Source organism: Callithrix jacchus, chromosome 12 (genome assembly GCF_049354715.1).
Source record: "Callithrix jacchus isolate 240 chromosome 12, calJac240_pri, whole genome shotgun sequence".
Lineage (NCBI taxonomy): Eukaryota > Metazoa > Chordata > Mammalia > Primates > Cebidae > Callithrix > Callithrix jacchus.
This window is the reverse complement of record NC_133513.1, coordinates 39,242,972-39,262,221: the sequence shown is the minus strand read 5'-3', so window position 1 is coordinate 39,262,221 and position 19,250 is coordinate 39,242,972. Positions and strand designations below refer to the sequence as shown.

Here is a 19,250-nt window from a genome sequence, read left to right as displayed (position 1 = left end):
GAGCCACCGTGCCCTGCCTTCCTAAGGGAATCTAATGCACACATGATGTTTCTTACCATAGGACTATAGAATTAAGACCAGATTTTTTGTTAGCATACAGGTAGTCAGTCCTCCAAGAGGAGGTTCCATGATAATGAGAAATACTTAGATATCTCTTTGCTTTTGCACATACTATTCCTTTATTATTATTTATTTTATTTTACTTTATTGAGATGGAGTTTCACTCTTATTGCCTAGACTGGAGTGCAGTGGTGTGATCTCAGCTCATCACAATATCTGCCTCCCCGGTTCAAGGGATTCTCCTGCCTCAGCCCCCTGAGTAGCTGGGATTACAGGTATGTGCCACCATGCCCGGCTAATTTTGTATTTTTAGTAGAGATGGTGTTTCTCCATGTGGGTTAAGCTGGTCTCAAACTCCCAACCTCAGGTGATCCACCCACTTTGGCCTCCCAAAGTGCTGGAATTATAGGCATGAGTCATCATGCCCAGCCACTATTCCTTTTTTTTTTTTTTTTTTTTAAATAGAATACCATTCATCTTCTGTTTAAATCACTTTTATCTTTTGTTTGTTTCTTTAAGATGGAGTTTCACTCTTGTTGCCCAGGCTGGAGTGCAAAGGCAAGATCTCAGCTCATTGCAACCTCTGCCCCCGCCAGCCTCCTGAGTAGCTGGGATTACAGGTGCATGCCACCATGCCTGGCTAATTCTTTTTGTATTTTTAGAAGCAAATAATTATTCAAGATTGATCCAGTTTTGATTGACCCATTTGGTTGGGAATTTACATGGGGTTTCACCATGTTGACCAGTTGACCAGCCTGGTCTTGAACTCCTGACCTCAGGTGATTCACCCGCCTCAGCCTCCCAATGTATTGGGATTATAGGCGTGAGCCACTGCACCTAGCCATCACTTTATCTTTTTTTTAGGAGCCCAGTATAGATGCCTGTTCTTCCTAGAAAGCTGCTAGACATGTTCATTATGCCTTTTCCATCTATCCTTCATTATATTCTGTTATCTGTGTTCCTGTTAACATTACGCAGTTATTTTGTTGTAGTAGTTGCTGTATTTTACTGTTTGCTTTCATAGCAGGTTCCTCTTGTCCCCAACTTATAGACACTCAATAAATTTTATGTTGAATGAATGAGAAAGCAAATAATTATATAATGTTGATCCAGTTTTGATTAACCCATTTGATTGGGAATTTACATCATTCAGTTTGTACAGAATATACAAATGAGCAATTTAAAAAGTGTTCTTAAAGACAGTCGTATCCTAAAGTGTCTTAGGAAATTTATACTTATTAAATATTTCTTTTTATTAGCAAATAAGACTTGTTGATTATTTATTTTCTAACCCAAATCTCTATTTTTGTCTGAATTTTTTTTCTCCTCTGTTTTTATTTTTTTCCTCTTTGACATATACCCAAAGAACTACAATTCTACTATAAAGACACATCCACACGTATGTTCATTGCAGCCCTATGTACAATAGCAAAGACCTGGAACCAACCCAAATGCCCATCAATGATAGACTGGACAGAGAAAATGTGGTACATATACACATTGGAATACTACACATCCATAAAAAAATGATGAGTTAGTGTCCTTTGTAGGAACTTAGATGAATCCAGACCATCATTCTCAGCAAACTGACACAAGAAAAGAAAGCCAAACACCGTATGTTCTCAGTCATAGGTGGGTGTTGAACAACAAAAACACGTGGACTCAGGAAGAGTAGCATCACAAACTGAGGGAGTTGAGGGAGATAAGGGAGAGACAGTGGGGGGTTGGGAGGAACAACATGGGGAGAAATGCCAGATATAGTATGCACCTAAAGTAAAATAAATAAATTTTTAAAAAGATGGGGAAAAAAAAATCCAGTGTTTTTTCTACTCTCTCATAACACTCAGTACAACACGTTTTTTTTTTTTGTTTTTTTTTAAGACAGTGTCTTATTCTGTCACCCAGGCTGGGGTGCAGTGGTTTGATTATGGGTCACCATAGCCTTGACCTCCTGGACTTAATTGATGTGCCCTCCCAAGTAGCTGGGTCCACAAGTGTGTGCCACCATGCCCAGCTAAGTTTTTTTAAAGCATTTTTATGTAGAGATGAAGTCTTGCCATGTTGCCCAGACTTGTGTCAAACTCCTGGCCTCTAAGATCCTCCCACCTTGGCCTCCCAAAGTGTTAGAATTACAGGAATAAGCCACCACACCTGGCCTTTGTAACTCCTTTTTTTTTAAAGAGGCAGAGTCTTGCTATCTTGCATAGGCTGGTCTCAAACACCTAGCTTAAAGTGATCCTCCTACTTCGACCTCTGAAGGTGCTGTGATTACAAGAGTGAGCCACAGCACCTGGTCACAGAGCTCCACTTACACTAAATGTTTGGAGATTATTTTGCCACACACTAAGCAATTCTGACACCAGAGTCTCCAGTGAAGATCAACTGGATGTCCTATAATTTAAGCCCAATTTGACACTGTCTTCCTGTAGTGTTAAATCCTTTAGGATAAGGATAACACAAGACTGCCCCTACCCGCTTCAGGTGCATGCTCCAGATGATGACCTGTGCCTGTGACTGGCCATAAATTGGGGTTCCCATGACCCCCTTCTTGGGTTCAATTAATTTGGTAGAGCAGCTCATAGAACTTAGGGAAACACTTGACTTATGTTTGCCTATTTATTAAACAGCATATTCCAAAAAATATAGATGAACAGCCAGATGGAAGAGATGAAAAGGGTAAGGCATGAAAAGGGGCATGGAGATTCTCTGCCTTCTCTGGGTGTACCACTCTCCAGGTATCTCCACGTATTCAGCAATCCATATGCTTTCTGAACCCTGTCCTTTTGGCCTTTTATGGAGGCCTTTATTACATAGGTATGATTGATTACATAACTGGCCATTGGTGATGAACTCAACCTTCAGTCCCCTTCCCCTCCCTGGAGGTTGGGGAATGGGGCTGAAAAGTCCCAACCCTGTACTCATGATCTGGTCTTTCTGATGACCAGCTTCCATCCTGTGGTCAGTCCTCATTAGCATACAAAAGACACTCATCACTTTGGAGATTCCCCGGGTTTTAGGAGCTGTGTGTCCTGAACCAGGGCAGGGACGAAATATATATGTAATACATTATCATATCACAGTGTCAAAGGCAGCCTGGGAATATAAAGAATATCTCTTTCAAATATTTCTTATTTTTTACTTTGGCTACTGCCAATCTCTTTCAGGTCCTTATTACTATGTCTAGGTAATTGTAAGACCTTTTAGTAGCTAGTCCTACTTTAACTCTTGTCATTCCAGTTCCTCCTGAACCCTGTCATCAGAAAATTGTCTTAAAAAGGAAAAAAAGTTACATGCCTTTCCTTCTGTTCACAGAATGAACTCCAAAAATAAAATCTAGAATTCAAAGCCCTTGATTTAGACTTTTCTTATCTTCTGCTACATGAACCTTTCATTCAGCAAAACTCTTCTGTATTCCATTCCAAGCACATTTCACACATTCTTTATTTGCCTTGATTTTGTACTAATTCTTTCCCAGCATTTTACTTTTGCTTCCTCTAATTACTGAAACTATCTGTTGACATAGTTCCTAATTGTTAAACCCACTGTAAACCTTAGACCATCATGCCCATGTTCTTGACACTGTCTTCCAAAGCATCACTCTCCTGTTTCTCTCTCCTTCCCTCCCTTTCTCTCTCCCTCTCCCTCCTCCCTTTCTTTCCCTTCTTCCCTTTTTTGTTGTGGAGTCTCATTCTGTCGCCCAGTGCAGTGTTGCAATCTCCACTCACTGCAAACTTCCTCCTGGGCTCAAGCGATTCTCTTGCCTCAGCCTCCCAAGTAGCTGGGATTACAGGCCCCTGCCACTACACTCAGCTTATTTCTGTATTTTTAGTAGAGTCAGGGTTTCACCATGTTGGCCAGGCTGGTCTCCCTGATAAGTGACCCACCCACTTTGGCCTCCCAAAATGGTGGCATTATGGCTGTAAGCCACCATGCCTGGCCCTGTTTCTCTTTTATACCTTTTATTTTCCAGCTGTCTTTATTGTCTCTTGTTCATTTATTCAGCTCATTTTCCCATTTTACTTAATGATACTGCCAGTCGTTCAGCTGCCCAAATTATAAAGCTGGGAGTAATCCAGACTTCTCTTATCTTTCATTTTCCATTTGTTGTCAAGTCTTGGTGAGGTATCTCTTCTCTCTTCATTCTCTTTGCTGTTTCCTTGGGCTAGATCTAACATGTAGAGTACACAACTATGAAAAGCTCGTTTAGTGTTAAGTCCTCACCTGGTCCTGGGTATTATATGTAACACATATTCAGGAAATGCATTTTGGTTATAGCCAGGAGGAATGCCAAACACAAAATATAGTTTTGAGTTGACCACCCTAGAATAGGGCTTAAACCACAGACTAATTATTCTGTATCCCTTAAAGGGCAATTTCCTGAATATTTCAATTAGATGACATTGTTATGAAGTAATTTAAGGGAAACTTTAATAAATGAGGTATAACTCACATACAGTAAAATGCATACATCTTAAATGATGCAGTCTTGGTGAATTTTACACCATCCAGATCACGTTGCCAACTTCTCAGTCAACACCTTTTCAGTTAGCCACCCCCTGCAGAGTTAATCTCTATCCCCGGGATTTTCAACATATGAACTCCAGATTGGCAGAATCAACATCACCTGGACACTTGTTAAAAATACATATTTCTAAGGCTTTACCTTAGATACGTTGGTTCAGAAACTCTGGGAGTGGAGTTCAGAGATCATGTTTTAATGAAGTCTTCCAGGTGATTCTGATACACACAAGCACTGTGGAACCACTGCTCTATTCTAACACATATTATTATAATTAATCAGTTTGTGACCTTACACTCACATAAATGAATAACTGAACATCTCACATTCCATTCTGTTTCCCCCAGATGCAGTGGACTTTTTCTTTTGTTTTTGGGTGAGAAGTCTTGCTTCTTCTTCCCCAGTAGTATAAGGCTTTTGCTTCAGAGGACAGGAGGAGGCAGGAAAGTGAGAGGCTTTATGTTTTCCTGGTGCAGCCTTTGATCACCTCCTGCATGTGTATGCCATTAAGAGGGGGCTTTCCCATATTTTTCTCTTGAACACTAAGTTGAGGTCCATGTGGAAGAGCTTGCTGTTGTGCTAATCCACATTTGGCTTTTAAGCCGACATTAAAATGTTAGCTTATTACTTCTCCTTATTGTGGTCATTTCTGTCTCTTATGCTCAGCCAAAAGTGAAACCGTAAATGTCCCATCTCTTTTTGGAGGGGCTTGTCTCCCTTTGGAATTTGGTCAACTTGGCTGCCTTATAATACCAGCTTTCTGATGGGCTTATGAAAGGTTATGATTTTTAAGATTATCTGGCTTTTCCAGGTTTTTAGGTAAGAGTGATATTAATTGCAGCTTTTTACACCGAAAATGGAAATCTGACCTTCATATAAATGGAACCACACCAGTTTCCTCTCAAGTCTCTGGATCCTGTTTAAAGGATCCTGTTTTATCTGTACTGTTACATATAGCAATAATTAGGTCTTCATTGCCATGTTATATTCTATTATGTAAAAACTACCGCTAATATCTTCCTATGAAACTATAATTCTAATGTATGTAGTTCTTTACAAAATGCTTCATGTTTAGGTATTTATTGTTTGTCATGTACTGAGCAAGCTTGGGGTTGAGTAATGTGTTCTAGCGAATCAAACCCAGTATGTGCCATTAGTGAATTTATGGCCTAGTAGTCTTCCATTTATGTTAATATTACTCCTGTTACTCTTCTCCCTGATGCTGGAGCTCCTACAGCCCAGTCCTTTATGCCCATTTAATTTAATTTAATTTAGAGAACTTTGCTCAAGCAGATCTTATATAGACTGAAATGTTAAATGTTTGCTTGCTCTGATTTGACCCAGTGTTTGTAAAATGCTGTACTTAATTGTTATACCTCTCTACTATTTTAAAAGGCAGTATATCGCTTAGTATTCATGTAGTTTGGCATGTGTCATCTTTTCCTAACCCCCTCTGCATATTAATGACATTTGCATGCCCTACAGGTATTTGAGTTTGTGTTCCTGTGCCAACTGGTAAAATTTGGAGTGACAAATTTTTATTGTTTAGTCAGGGGAACTTCTGGTTTCTTTTTATTTCTTAGTATTTTTGTTTTTTAAATTGAAATTTCAGGAAGTAATATACATTGGATCTGTATAATAACCTTATTTAATGTTGTTAAACCACAAATTCCTTTTGAGCCTAACTTTTACAAGTTACTTTGAATTCCATTTAAGTGAGTGAAAATGAAGTCATAGCTGGAGAACAGAAAGGCCAAATTGATATAATAATGAGGCTTTGTGTTGAGCGTGGCATGTCCTTTTTAAAGCCTTGAAGAATCTGGAAGTAAGTGCACTGTTTTAAACGTTTACTTTGGCTAAAGTTACCAATTTTGCTTATTTGGTTGCTGTCATCAAGGCTTTGAATCAACTTATGCCACAGATGACAGCCAGGAAAAATGTGAAAAGGAATAAGAAAGAAGTAATTGAGTAACATAAGGTTAAAAAAATTAAAAAAACTTTAAATTCTGATCTAGTTATCTGAACGTGAAAGCAGATTTCAGAAGTAACTGCTTATACATGTATAGTCATCAGTGTTGTTGTTCAGTTAATTGCTCTTGTACTTAGTAACAAATTTATGTCTGTTTAAATCCCTAAAGTGCAGACCATTTATACCTTGTAAAAAATTATTTGAAAAACTAAAGAAAAGTGAGTGGGTGGTTCCTCAGATGATGAGGTAATGGATATGATAGGAGTGTGAAAAGTAACGGCTTTTACTGTTCTGTAAAATGTCTGTAATTAATATCTAGGCCCTTTGCAGTCTTTATGCTTCTCCTCTGACACTAGCTATTCAGTCCCTTCCTTCGTTCTTGTCCCTTGCTGTCAGTAAGCTTCTCAGAATACAGGCATGCATTGCTTAATGAACGGGATCTGTTCTGAGAAATGCCTCCTTAGGCCATTGTCGTTCTGCGAACAGCATAGAGTATACTTACATAAACCCAGATGGTATAGCCTACTACAGACCTAGGCTATATAGTATACTCTCTTGCTGATAGGCTGCAAACCTATACAGCATGTTACTGTACTGAATACTACAGGCACTTGTGACACGATGATACAGAATTGTTTATCTAAATGTGGAAAAGTTACAATAAAACAGTATATAAAAGAGAAAACATGGTATACTTGCATAGGGCACTTGAATGGAGTTTGCAGAACTGAAAGTTGCTCTGGGTGAGTCAGTGAGTGAGTGGTGAGTGAATGTGAAGGCCTAAGACATCATTGCACACTAGTGTAGACTTTATAAACACTGTACACACAGGATACACTAAATATGTAAAAAATAAAGTAATTGCATTACAGTGTTACAATGGCTACCATGTCACTATGTTATAGGAATTTTTCAGCTCCACTGTAATCTCATGGGATCATTGTTGTAAATGTAGTCTATCATTGACTAACATCATTATGTGGCTCATTGACTGTATTTCATTCCTTTGTCATGAAGGCAGTTTTCATTGGCCCTGGAATCAGGTAAACTTGAACCTGAATTCTCTTTGACAGTGTATGAGTTTGTGACTTTAGACAAGTGTATTAGCCTCTCTGAATCTTGGTTTTAGCTATTTAATATGGGATGAAATCTACTACCTTAAAATGTTATGAAGATTGAACAATAGGATGAAGTGGTAAGCATGGTACCTGTCATGTAAGTGCTTAATATTTGCTTCTGCTTTTCCCTTATTAAGTTGTAGATTCTTTTTAAAAGCAAGAAACGTGATTTACAGTTTTTAAAAAAGGCATTTATTAGTAGTTTTCTTTTTTTTTTTTTGATGTGGAGTATTGCTCTTTTGCCCAGGCTAGAGTGCAATGGTGTGATGTCGGCTCACTGCAACCTCTGCCTCCCATGTTCAAGTGATTCTTGTGCCTCAGCCTCCTGAGTAGCTGGGATTACAGGTGTGTACCACCATGCCTAATTTTTGTATTTTTAGTAGAGATGAGGTTTCACCATATTGGCCATGCTGGTCTCGAACTCCTGACCTCAGGTGATCTGACTGCCTCGGCCTCCCAGAGTGTTGGGATTACAGGTGTGAGACACCATGCCTGGCCTGAAAAAAATTTTTAAAATATGAAATACCAATACTATCAATGTACTATACTTTTAAAAAATTATTTTTCCAGAAACTAAAAAGACTCAGACATTTCCAAGTACTATAATTAGTCTTAGTTCACCATTAAATTAAAGGTCACAGATGGTATTAAAGTGTCTCATAGAAGATTATATCATTAGATGATATAGGGAACATGTTTTTTCAAATTGTTAATGAATGCATTTTTTAGACACCTAACAGATTACAAATTAGGTAAAGTGCATGAAAGTCAGCATGGCTACCAAAATGAGGCAGACTCAACAATGTTTATTTTACTTCAAAAGTATAAGCAAATGTAAGGGAAAGTTTCATGAACATTTGAAGATAGTAGGTAGCTCATCAAATGAAGTGATAATATTCATAATGTAAACTTTATAGTGGAGCTGTCAGACTAGTTTATCTTAAGACCAAAGTTCAAGATGATTGATAGCATTTGTGTTGAAATTATTTGTACATTTGGAAATCAATAAATATTCTTAATAGAGAATAGCACATTCAGGTTCTAACATTATTCCTTTCCTCCACAAAGTGGTACAGCCACAAATACTAGTAACAGTTTATCTGTTTTTTGAGCTCATCTTGTGCCTTTAAGTTAAGACTTAGGATGCTCTTGGGAGATAACATGCATTACCCTCATCTTAGGCAGGAAAATAGAGATACAGAGAAGGGAAAGGATAGAATTTTCTTTCCATGGTTTACTTGTGACAGGCAGGGAAATGTTAATTAAAGCCTTTCTGACTCTCGGGCTCTTTCATCTTTAACATGTGTCAGTTATTTATTTACAAAATGACCCTAATATGTCATGTCACTACCAGTTTTCTTATGTTTATACTGAAAGTGGTTGTGGGTATGGGAGTATGTTTCGTAGAAAAGACCATTATCAAAAATGAAGAAGACCATTGTGTGGCATGGATATTGCCACGGTCCCTTGTTCTGCTCCTGGCAAACATTGCTGCTTGATCATGTGACTACTTCAGAAGCTAGATTTGACCTCAGAATCTTTTTTTAAAAAATTTTAATGTTAATTTATTTTTAAATTTATTTTTCTTTCTTTATTTTTGTTTTTGTGATGGAGTCTTGCTCTGTCACCCAGGCTGGAGTGCAGTGACACGATGAGGTCTCACTTTGTTGCTCAGTCTGATCTTCAACTCCTGAGGTCCAGTGATCCTCTCATCTCAGGTTCCCAAAGTGCTGGGATTACAGGTGTGAGCCACTTTGCCTGGCCTCAGACTCGTTTTCAACATACTGCTCAAGGGAGCTATTACCAGTCAATCATAGGTTCACAAAACAAAGTTCTTTTTTAGTCTTTCCTTACTTATATTGTTCATTAAGACACTATTAATTTACCTATAAGTTGAGGATCTATTAAATTTGCAGTCCTGTAGCTGGCCTCAAAGTATCGTATATAGGACTCAGTTTATGTTTTCAGCAGGTTTACATTCCTGTGGGTCAAATAGACAGGCACATAATTAGAAGACAGACTCTGCTATATTATTGCTGTGAAGAGAATAGAGAATGATGTAAGATTAATTTTTATGGAAAACATTGGTGTATGTGGTGATTTTGGACTTTGAGGCTAATAGAATCTTCAAAGTGGTCTTTAGCAAAGGCATAGAAGATAGAAAGTGTAGGATGGATTTTGGGGAATGACAAATAATGTATCTTGGCTTAAGTACATAACAAAGGTAAGGTAGAAGCAAATAGAGTAGCGTCCTCCCTGTACAATGGGTTTTGGGTTTTATTTTGTTGTTCCTGGTCTCACACATGTTTTTTAATCAGTAGAATGATGTGATCCAGATCTGTGCTTTAAGAAGATAACTCTTGAGTTTAAATAGAAGTAAGGTTGGAATCTTGACATAAATGTAGGAATCCTTGGAAATAATGATGAGCATAAGAACTAAAATTCTGGAATGGAAATGGTGAATTTAGAATAAATTTTAAAGGTAAAATTAATGTGATTCCTATAGGGTTAAGTTATTTCTAGAATCCCCAGCATTTCTTTGGGAGGATATCTAGTGACTTCCTTTGTATATTCCAAGTTAAAAAAAATTTAAAGTTGATTTTTTTTGTCTGCTTGTATTTCTGGATAATTATTTCTTTATTGGTATTTTATTAACTAGGATATCTATTTCCATCTGTGATTTGGTATATTTTTTCTTTCCTTGTATAGATTTTTTTCACCTTCATTTTTGGGATATTTTCCATTATATTCTTCTGCCTTTTCTCTTCCATTTAATTAATTGTTCTATTTGAGGGATACTAATTATCTTTCTGTTCAGCCTTTGTCCTAGATTTTTTTTCTAATTCTTTTGATTTTTTTGTCATTTTTTTTTTTGGTCTGCAATATGTTTTTTTAACTTTCTTTTTGTTTCCTTCCTTTTTTCCTTCTGTCCTCTCTTCCTTCCTTCCATCCTTCCTTTGTTTTCTTTTTTTGATACAGGGTCTCTCTGTGTTACCCAGGCTGGAACACTGCAGTGGTGTGATCATGGCTCATTGCAGCCTTGACCTCGTGCGCTCAATCTGTCTTCCCACTTTAGCCTCCTGAGTAGCTGGGACAACAGGTGTGTGCCACCATGCCTGGCTAATTTTTGTATTTTTTTGTAGTGTTAAGGTTTTGCCAAGTTGTCCAGACTGGTCTTGTACTCCTGGACTCAAGTGATCCACCATTTTGGCCTTCTCAATACTCTTGTTATTTTGAGATTTTTCTCTAAGTCTTTAGTTTTTTTTTTTTGTTCCCTCCCCCCCCATTCATTCTTCTTCTTAATGGTTTCCTTAACCAGAACCTTTCAATTTATTTGTTTTGTCTTTTCATCTTTGGGCTTTTCTTTCATTAGATGCATGTTCTTATTAGGTTGCTCTGTGTTACAAGAAACTGTTTATATGTTGTATGGCCATTTCTTTTTGTCTTGCTCAGGCTTAATTTGGATACCTAGGTCAAGACTTTGGTTTTGCCCTTCTGTGGGCAAAAACACTTTCCCATCTCCTTCGATTGTGTTAAATGTCCTATACCAGTCTCAGTTCATACTACTAAGGATGTAATATGTTTCTGTGTTCTTCAGATCTTTCCCTCAACTCAGTATACGGCCTTAGAAGTTGGCAGATCCTGGTGATGCCTCTGCCTAGGTTTTGAAGCCTCTGTGCTCAAGATGTTTTCCTCAACTTCTCTAGGGCATGACAAATCAAATTTTCCTATCCAAATGAGGTATTTCTTAAAATTTTCAAGTTTTTGAGTTCACCTTACTTTCTCACTGCTGCTTGCAGGCAGTAATCAGGCTACCAGTCATACTGTATCATACAGATTTTTTTTCTGTCTACTTCTTTTTAAAGTTTATAGGTTCTTAGCTTAAATAGCTTTTTGTATTATTGTATGTAGCTGTTGGGTTTCTGGTGGGAAAAAAATCACATATACATATGTATATGCATTTATATCATATTAGTGGGTAACAAGACATTCTTTAGTCCTTTTTCACTCCACTATCTTTATTTGAACATTTGTGTGATTTTCTAAATATTTACTTTTGACATAATTAATAACACTTATGCATTATAGGAATTCTACTTATTAGGCCAGGGTTGAACAGTCATTATATTGAATCGGCAACCAACAGAATGGGAAAAAATTTTTGCAATCTACCCATCTTACAAAGGGCTAATATCCAGAATCTACAAAGAACTAAAACAGATTTACAAAAAAAAAAAAACAAGCCCATTCAAAAGTGAGCAAAGGATATGAACAGACACCTTACAAAAGAAGACATACATGAGGCCAACAAACATATGAAAAAATCCCCATCATCACTGGTCCTTAGAGAAATGGAAATCAAAACTACATTGGGATACCATCTCATGTCAGTTAGAATGGCGATCATTAAAAAATCTGGAGACAACAGATGCTAGAGAGGATGTGGAGAAATAGGAACACTTTTACACTGTTGGTGGGAGTGTAAATTAGTTCAGTTTTTGTGGAAGACAGTCTGACGATTCCTCAAGGACCTAGAAATAGAAATTCCATTTGACCCAACAATTCCATTAGTGGATATATATCCAAAGGATTATATATCGTTCTATTATAAGGACACATGCACAGGAATGTTCATTGCGGCACTGTTTACAATAGCAAAGACTTGGAACCAATCCAAATGCCCATTGATGATAGACTGGACATGGAAAATGTGGCACATATACACCATGGAATACTATGCAGCCATAAAAAAACGATGAGTTTGTGTCCTTTGTAGGGACATGGATGAACGTGGAAACCATCTTTCTCAGCAAACTGACAGGAACAGAAAATCAAACACATGTTCTTACTCATAGGTGGATGTTGGACAGTGAGAACACATGGATGCAGGGAGGGGACCATCACACACTGGGGTCAGTTGGGGAGGAAATAGGGGAGGGACAGCGGTGGGTGGGGAGTTGGGGAGGGATAACATGGGGAGTAATGCCAGATATAGGTGATGGGGAGGAAGGCAGCAAACCACACTGCCGTGTGTTATGTATGCAGCTGTTTTTGACATGTACCCCAAAACCTAAAATGCAATAAAAAAGAAAATGTTTTAAGAAGTGAAATAGAAAAAAAAAATTGGCCAGGTATGGTAGCTTATGCCTGTAATGTCAGCACTCTGTGAAGCTGAGGTGGGTGGATCACCTGAGGTCAGGAGTTCAAGACCACCCTGGCCAACATGGTGAAACCCTGTCTTTACTAAAAAATATTAAAAATTAGCAGGGTGCGTGGTGGTCACCTGTAATCCCAGCTACTGAGGAGGCTGAGACAGGAGAATCACTTGAACCCACTAGACGGAAGTTGCAGTTAGCTGAGGTCATGCGACTGCACTTCTGCCTAGGCGACAGAGTGAGACTCCATCTAAACAACAGCAACAAAAAAAAAGTTTTTTTTAATTTAGCTCAGTGCAGTGGCTTGTGCCTGCAATCCCAACGCTTTGAGAAGCCAAAGTGGGAGGATTACTTGAACCCAGGAATCTGAGACCAGCCTGGACAATATAGCAAGGTCCCCACCTCTATAAAAAGTAAAAATAAATTAGCTGGCCATGGTGGCATGTGTCTGTAGTCAGTCCTAACTACTCAGAAGGCTGTGGTAGGAAGATCACTTGTGCCCAGCAGTTTGAGACTGCAGTGATCTGTGATTGCACCACTTCATTCTAGCTGGGTGAAAGAGCAAGACCATGCCTCTTAAAAAAAAACAAAACAAAATTAAAGACAATATTATACACTACATTAAAAACATCAGTGACCCTAGGGCATCTTTAAATTTCCATTTTTCCCTTGTGTTTTTACAGAATTCTTACATAATTACAGTGAGCATATGTGACCATATATTTTTATTAATATTAGGACAAACATTTTATATTTGTAGCTCATCTTTATAATCTTATCACATGATATGTCATAATTTATTAAAAAGTTACTGAAATAGACAGCACTAGTGGTTTCTAGTTTATGCTCTTTTGTGTGCATTGAACCTTTTTGTTTTTGTAGTTTTGTGTTATATTTAAAATAAATACAAGTTGTGCACGGTGGCTCACGCCTCTAATCCCAGCACTTTGGGAGGCCAAGGCAGGACAATCGCTTGAGGTTAGGCGTGCAAGACAAGCCTAGATAATATAGTTAAACTCTGTCTCTACAAAAAACGTTTTAAATATTAGCTGGATGTGATACTGTGTGCCCTTAGTCCCAGTTACCTGGGAGGTTAAGCTGGGAAGATCACTTGAGCCAGGGATGTGGAGGCTGCAGTGAGCCGTGATCATACCACTGCACTCCAACCTGGGTGACAGAGCAAGACCTTGTCTCAAAAAATAAAATAAATTGTGTAAGATTGAGATTAGTGGACAAATCAACTTTATTTAATTTTTATAATTATCAAGCTGGCACTTACTATAGTGTGTATTTATGTTACTAGATGGAAATTCTTTTGAGATAGTTGCCTAAATTGACAGCTTATTACTGAACCCTTAATGCCAAAAGAATTTTTTTGGTACTGTTACATTATTTACCTATATACTTCCCATGGCTTTAGTAATTAGTGTTTTCAAGTGTCTTCTAGCTTTTATAAAATTATATACATTTAAAAAAATATATGGTCTTTAACTTTTATTTCACAGACTTTAAGGAAACAGGTGATTTTTGGTTGCATGAATAAATTTTATAGTGGTGAGGTTAGATTTCAGTGCACCTGCCACCCAAATAGTGTACATTATGCCTTACTACATTATGTAGTTTTTTTAAAAATCTCTCATCTCCCTCCCACCATCCACCCTTCTGAGTCTCCAATGTCCATTATACCTCTCTGTATGCCTTTGCATAACATAGCTTAGCTCCCAACTATAAGTAAGAGCATGTGGTATTTGGTTTTCCATTTCTGAATTACTTTACTTAGAATAATAGCCTCCATCTCCATCTATGTTGCTTCAAAAGACATTATTTCATTCTTTTTTATGGCTGAGTAATATTCCTTAGTGTATATGCATATATATATATGTATATATATATATATATATATATATATATATACACACACACACACATATACACACCACATTTTCTTAATTCACTTATCTATCAGTTGATGGGTTATTAGGTTGGTTCTACATCTGGCAATTTTGAATTTTGCTGCAGTAAACATACATAATGCAGGTGTTTTTTTTTTTTGAGACGGAGTTTCGCTCTTGTTACCCAGGCTGGAGTGCAATGGCGCGATCTCGGCTCACCGCAACCTCCGCCTCCTGGGTTCAGGCAATTCTTCTGCCTCAGCCTCCTGAATAGCTGGAATTACAGGCACGCGCCACCACGCCCAGCTAATTTTTTGTATTTTTAGTAGAAACGGGGTTTCACCATGTTGACCAGGATGGTCTCGATTTGTTGACCTCGTGATCCACCCGCCTCAGCCTCCCAAAGTGCTGGGATTACAGGCTTGAGCCACCGCGCCCGGCCAATGCAGGTGTTTTTTTAAATACAATTTTTCTTTGGGTAGATACCCAGTAGTGAGATTGCTGGATCAAATGGTAGATTTAGTTCTTTCGAAATCTCTATACTTTTTCCCATAGAGGTGTTACTGATTTATATTTCTACCAGCAGTATATAAATGTTCCCTTTTCATCACATCTATGCCAATATCTATTGTTTTTGGACTTTTTAGTAATAGCCGTTCTGGCTGGGATAAGGTGATATCTCATTGTGGTTTTAATTTGCATGTCCTTAATGATTAGTGATGTTGAGCATTTTTTTCATGTTTCTTGGCCATTGTATACCTTCTTTTGAGAAATGTTTATTGATGTAATTTATTCACTTTTTAATGGGATGATTTTATTTTTTCCTTGCAGATTAGTTGAAGTTTCTTATAGATTCTGGATATCAGTCTTTTGTCAGATGCATAGTTTGCAAATATTTTCTTCCATTCTGGGGGTTGTCTGTTTACTCTGATTATTTTTTGCTGAGAAGAAGCTTTTTAGTTTAATTAGGTCCCTTTTTTTGTTGTTGTTGCATTTTCTTTTGGTGTCTTAGTCATAAATTCTCTTTCTAGACTAATATTTAGAAGAGTTTTCCCTAGGTTTTTTTGTAGCATTTTTATGGTTTCATGCCTTAGATTTAAGTCTTAAATTCATCTTGTATATGGCAAGGGATAGAGATTCAATTTCATTATTCTACATGTGACTATCCAGTTTTCCTGGCACCATTTATTGAATAAGGTGTTCTTTTCCCAATTTTTGTTATGTCTGGTTTGTCAAAGTTCAGTTGGTTATATTTGGTTTTATTTCTGGGTTCTCTGCTCCGTTTCTTTGCTCTATGTATGTACTTTTATACCAGTACCATGCTGTTTTGGTTACTATAGTAGCCTTGTAGTATAATTTGAAGTCGAGTAATGTGATAGCTCCAGATTTGTTTTTTTGTTTAAGATTGCTTTGGCTGTTTATATTGTTTTTTGGCTCCATGTGAATTTTAGGATTGTTTTGTCTAATTCTGTGAAGAATGATGTTGGTATTTTGATATGAATTGCATTGAATCTGTAGGCTGCTTTTGGCAGCATGGTCATTTTCATGATATTGATTCCACTAATGCATGAGTGTGGGATGTATTTCCGTTCGTTTGCATGGTCTGTGATTTCTTTCAGAAGTGTTTTGCACTTCTCCTTGTAGAGATCTTTTACTTCCTTGGTTAAGTGTATTCCTAGGTTTTTTTTTTTTTTTTTTCAGCTGTGGTCAAAGGGATTGAGTTCTTGATTTTTAGTCATTGTTGGTGTGCTACCGATTTGTGTACTTTGATTTTGCAACCTGTGACTTCACTGAATGTATTTATGAAATCTAGGAATCTTTTGAAGGAGTCTGTAGGATTTGCTAGATATATAATCATATCATTGGCAAACAGAGATAGTTTGACTTCCTCTTTTCCAATCTGAATGCCCTTTATTTCATTTTCTTGCCTGAGTGTGCTGGCTATGGCTTTCCATATGTTCTTATTTTTAAAGGAGAGACTATTACTCAAATTGAAAAAATTACTTGGATTGGAAATTGGAAGAAGTACTCTGAAAGTATTATTTTTTACATAGTCAAATTTGGTAGTTTAATTTTATTATTTCTGGATTTTGCGGTCATCATTCATAGCATACATTTGTAAAAGTTAAAAAAAGTTCTTTATTTTCTTCCAACATAAAGTTATTAGTGCATTCATTATTGCTAGGAACTCTATAGAAATCATGAGTAGCTTTTGAGCTTTTCTGCATATAAAAGTATAAGTATCATATTGTATAATAATTTAAGTAATTATCCTTATTTAGGAATGTTTGATGTACTTCTTTTTTCTCTTCACAGATTCTGAGAAATTTTAAGAACAAATGCACCTTATAGCTCATGGAAGAAAAAACACAAATCAAGACATTTTTGGGTTCCAAGTTGCCAAAGTATGGAACAAAATCCATAGGAAGTACATTGCAGCCAATGCCAAATGGGACACTTGTTAATTTATTAGGAACTTCCAAGAATAATAACATCAAAAGTTACATCAAAAATAATGGCTCTGATTGTTCATCATCTCATTCATTTAATTGGAGAAAAGCAAATAAATACCAACTTTGCACAAGGTGCCGAAGAGCCTAACAATACTGAAAATTCACATGATAAAATAATTGATCCTGAAAAACATGTTACTACTCACAGAATGTTTGATAAAAATGGGGTAAAGGGAGGTTTGAAAAGTGCTTTGTTATTCACATCAAAGTTAGCAAAGCCATCCACTATGTTAGTGTCATCTACGGAGGAGTTAAACGAAAAGTCTTTTTCTGGACCATCTAATTTGGGTAAATTTATCAAAGGCACATTACTAGGAAGGACTTCATATTCTTCGGTCAATACTCCAAAATTACAGTTGAATGGATTTTATGGAAACCGGTCGGCTAGTAGCATGCAAAGGCCTAGAGCAAACTCCTGTGCCACCAGAAGCAGTTCTGGTGAAAGCTTAGCTCAGTCCCCAGACAGTAGTGAACCTATTAATTGTGAAAAAAAGGTAAGGTCACAAAGTTTTTCACACTCCATTCAGAATTCATTCCTTCCACCTTCATCTATAACCAGATCACATTCCTTTAATAGAGCTGTGGATCTTACAAAGCCTTATCAAAACCAACAGCTATCCATTAGAGTGCCTCTACGGTCAAGTATGCTAACAAGAAATTCCCGGCAGTCGGAAGTACTCAATGGGAGTGAACATTTGGGGTATGGGTTTAATAGGCCTTGTGCTGCTGGTGGAAAGAAGTTGGCTTTACCAAATGGTCCAGGTGTAACTTCTACTTTAGGCTATAGAATGGTTTATCTCTCTACTGAAATCTAGCCGATCTCCATTCTCTGGGACTATCACAGTTGATGGAAATCAAAATTCACCTGCTGACACATACGTAGAGGAAGATGCTATAGTTTTGGCTGAGGACAGAGCTACTAATAAGGACCAAGAACTGACTGAAAATGAAAGTTACAGAACGAAAAACCAGAGCATGAAACATGTTAAAATGAGATACCTGAGTGATGATGTGGATATTTCCTTGTCTTCCTTGTCATCTTCTGACAAGAACGATTTAAGTGAAGACTTCAGTGATTATTTTATAGATACAGAAGACTCTAACAGCACTAGAATAACTTCAGAGGAAATGTCTCTCAAAGAAGAGAAACATGAAAAATGTGCCACCACAGGATATATTTGATTCCCCCAAGGAAAATGAAAAAGCCCTCAGTAAAACTGATGAATGGATAGACATAAGTGTCTCTGGTAAATATTACGAACCTTAAGTCTCTTTGCTTTCTTTTAGATAATATAACTGAACTTACATTTAGGATTATCTTCAGATAGATTTCAAGGTACTATAAGTTACACAGAGGGATGGATCTAGACAAAATTGGAGTGGGGTAACATTTTCCTTGTGACTTTGGCTCCATTTTTCACCATATCCTTGTGACTTTTGCCCCATTTTTCACCATATCTAAAACAATGTTAATAAAACCACTCCTAATCTTTGTTGTTCTTTGACTGTTATACACAGGCTTATTCCTGCTTAGTATACACAGTACTTCTAAATGACTTTTCCCCTACTTACCTCATCCAGTGGTATGACAGTCATCAAACCATCTCTTCTTTTAGGGTAGCATATCATTGCTATTTGTTACAAGTAAAGCTGTACCACAAGGTAAATGAGATAATATAGGTTATGTCTAATCTGATTGATATTTTTAATCAAAAAATTTTTCTTGTTTAGCAATTTTTGTAGATACACATCCAGAGGGAGCTTTATTTATTTTTTAAACTGAAGAAAGTGAAACAATACCTGGTAAACATTTCCTCTTATGTTTGATTATCCTATTACTAAATGCTGGAGAAAATGTATTTGGTGTTTGTATGCCCATATGCTTGAAAATAGAACAAACTGAAGGGATTGGATATAGACATGTGGTATGTCCAATCCCTTCAGTTTGTTCAGTTTGTCCCCTGGTATAATCAGATCAGTGCATAGAGATGCATGTACAAACCCTTGATTGTCTGTATGTTTT

The 19,250-nt window shown here is 37.2% G+C and overlaps 1 pseudogene across 1 annotated transcript in view; it reads left to right on the top strand.

Moving 5' to 3' along the window:
• The window catches only part of LOC128928089 (serine-rich coiled-coil domain-containing protein 2-like), a 69,136-nt pseudogene that overhangs the window by 11,468 nt on the left and 38,418 nt on the right, over positions 1-19,250 (top strand). Inside the window, exons 2-3 of the transcript XR_013524373.1 lie at positions 238-335; positions 17,031-18,474. The product of XR_013524373.1 is annotated as a serine-rich coiled-coil domain-containing protein 2-like (transcript). The remainder of the gene's footprint in view (positions 1-237; positions 336-17,030; positions 18,475-19,250) is intronic.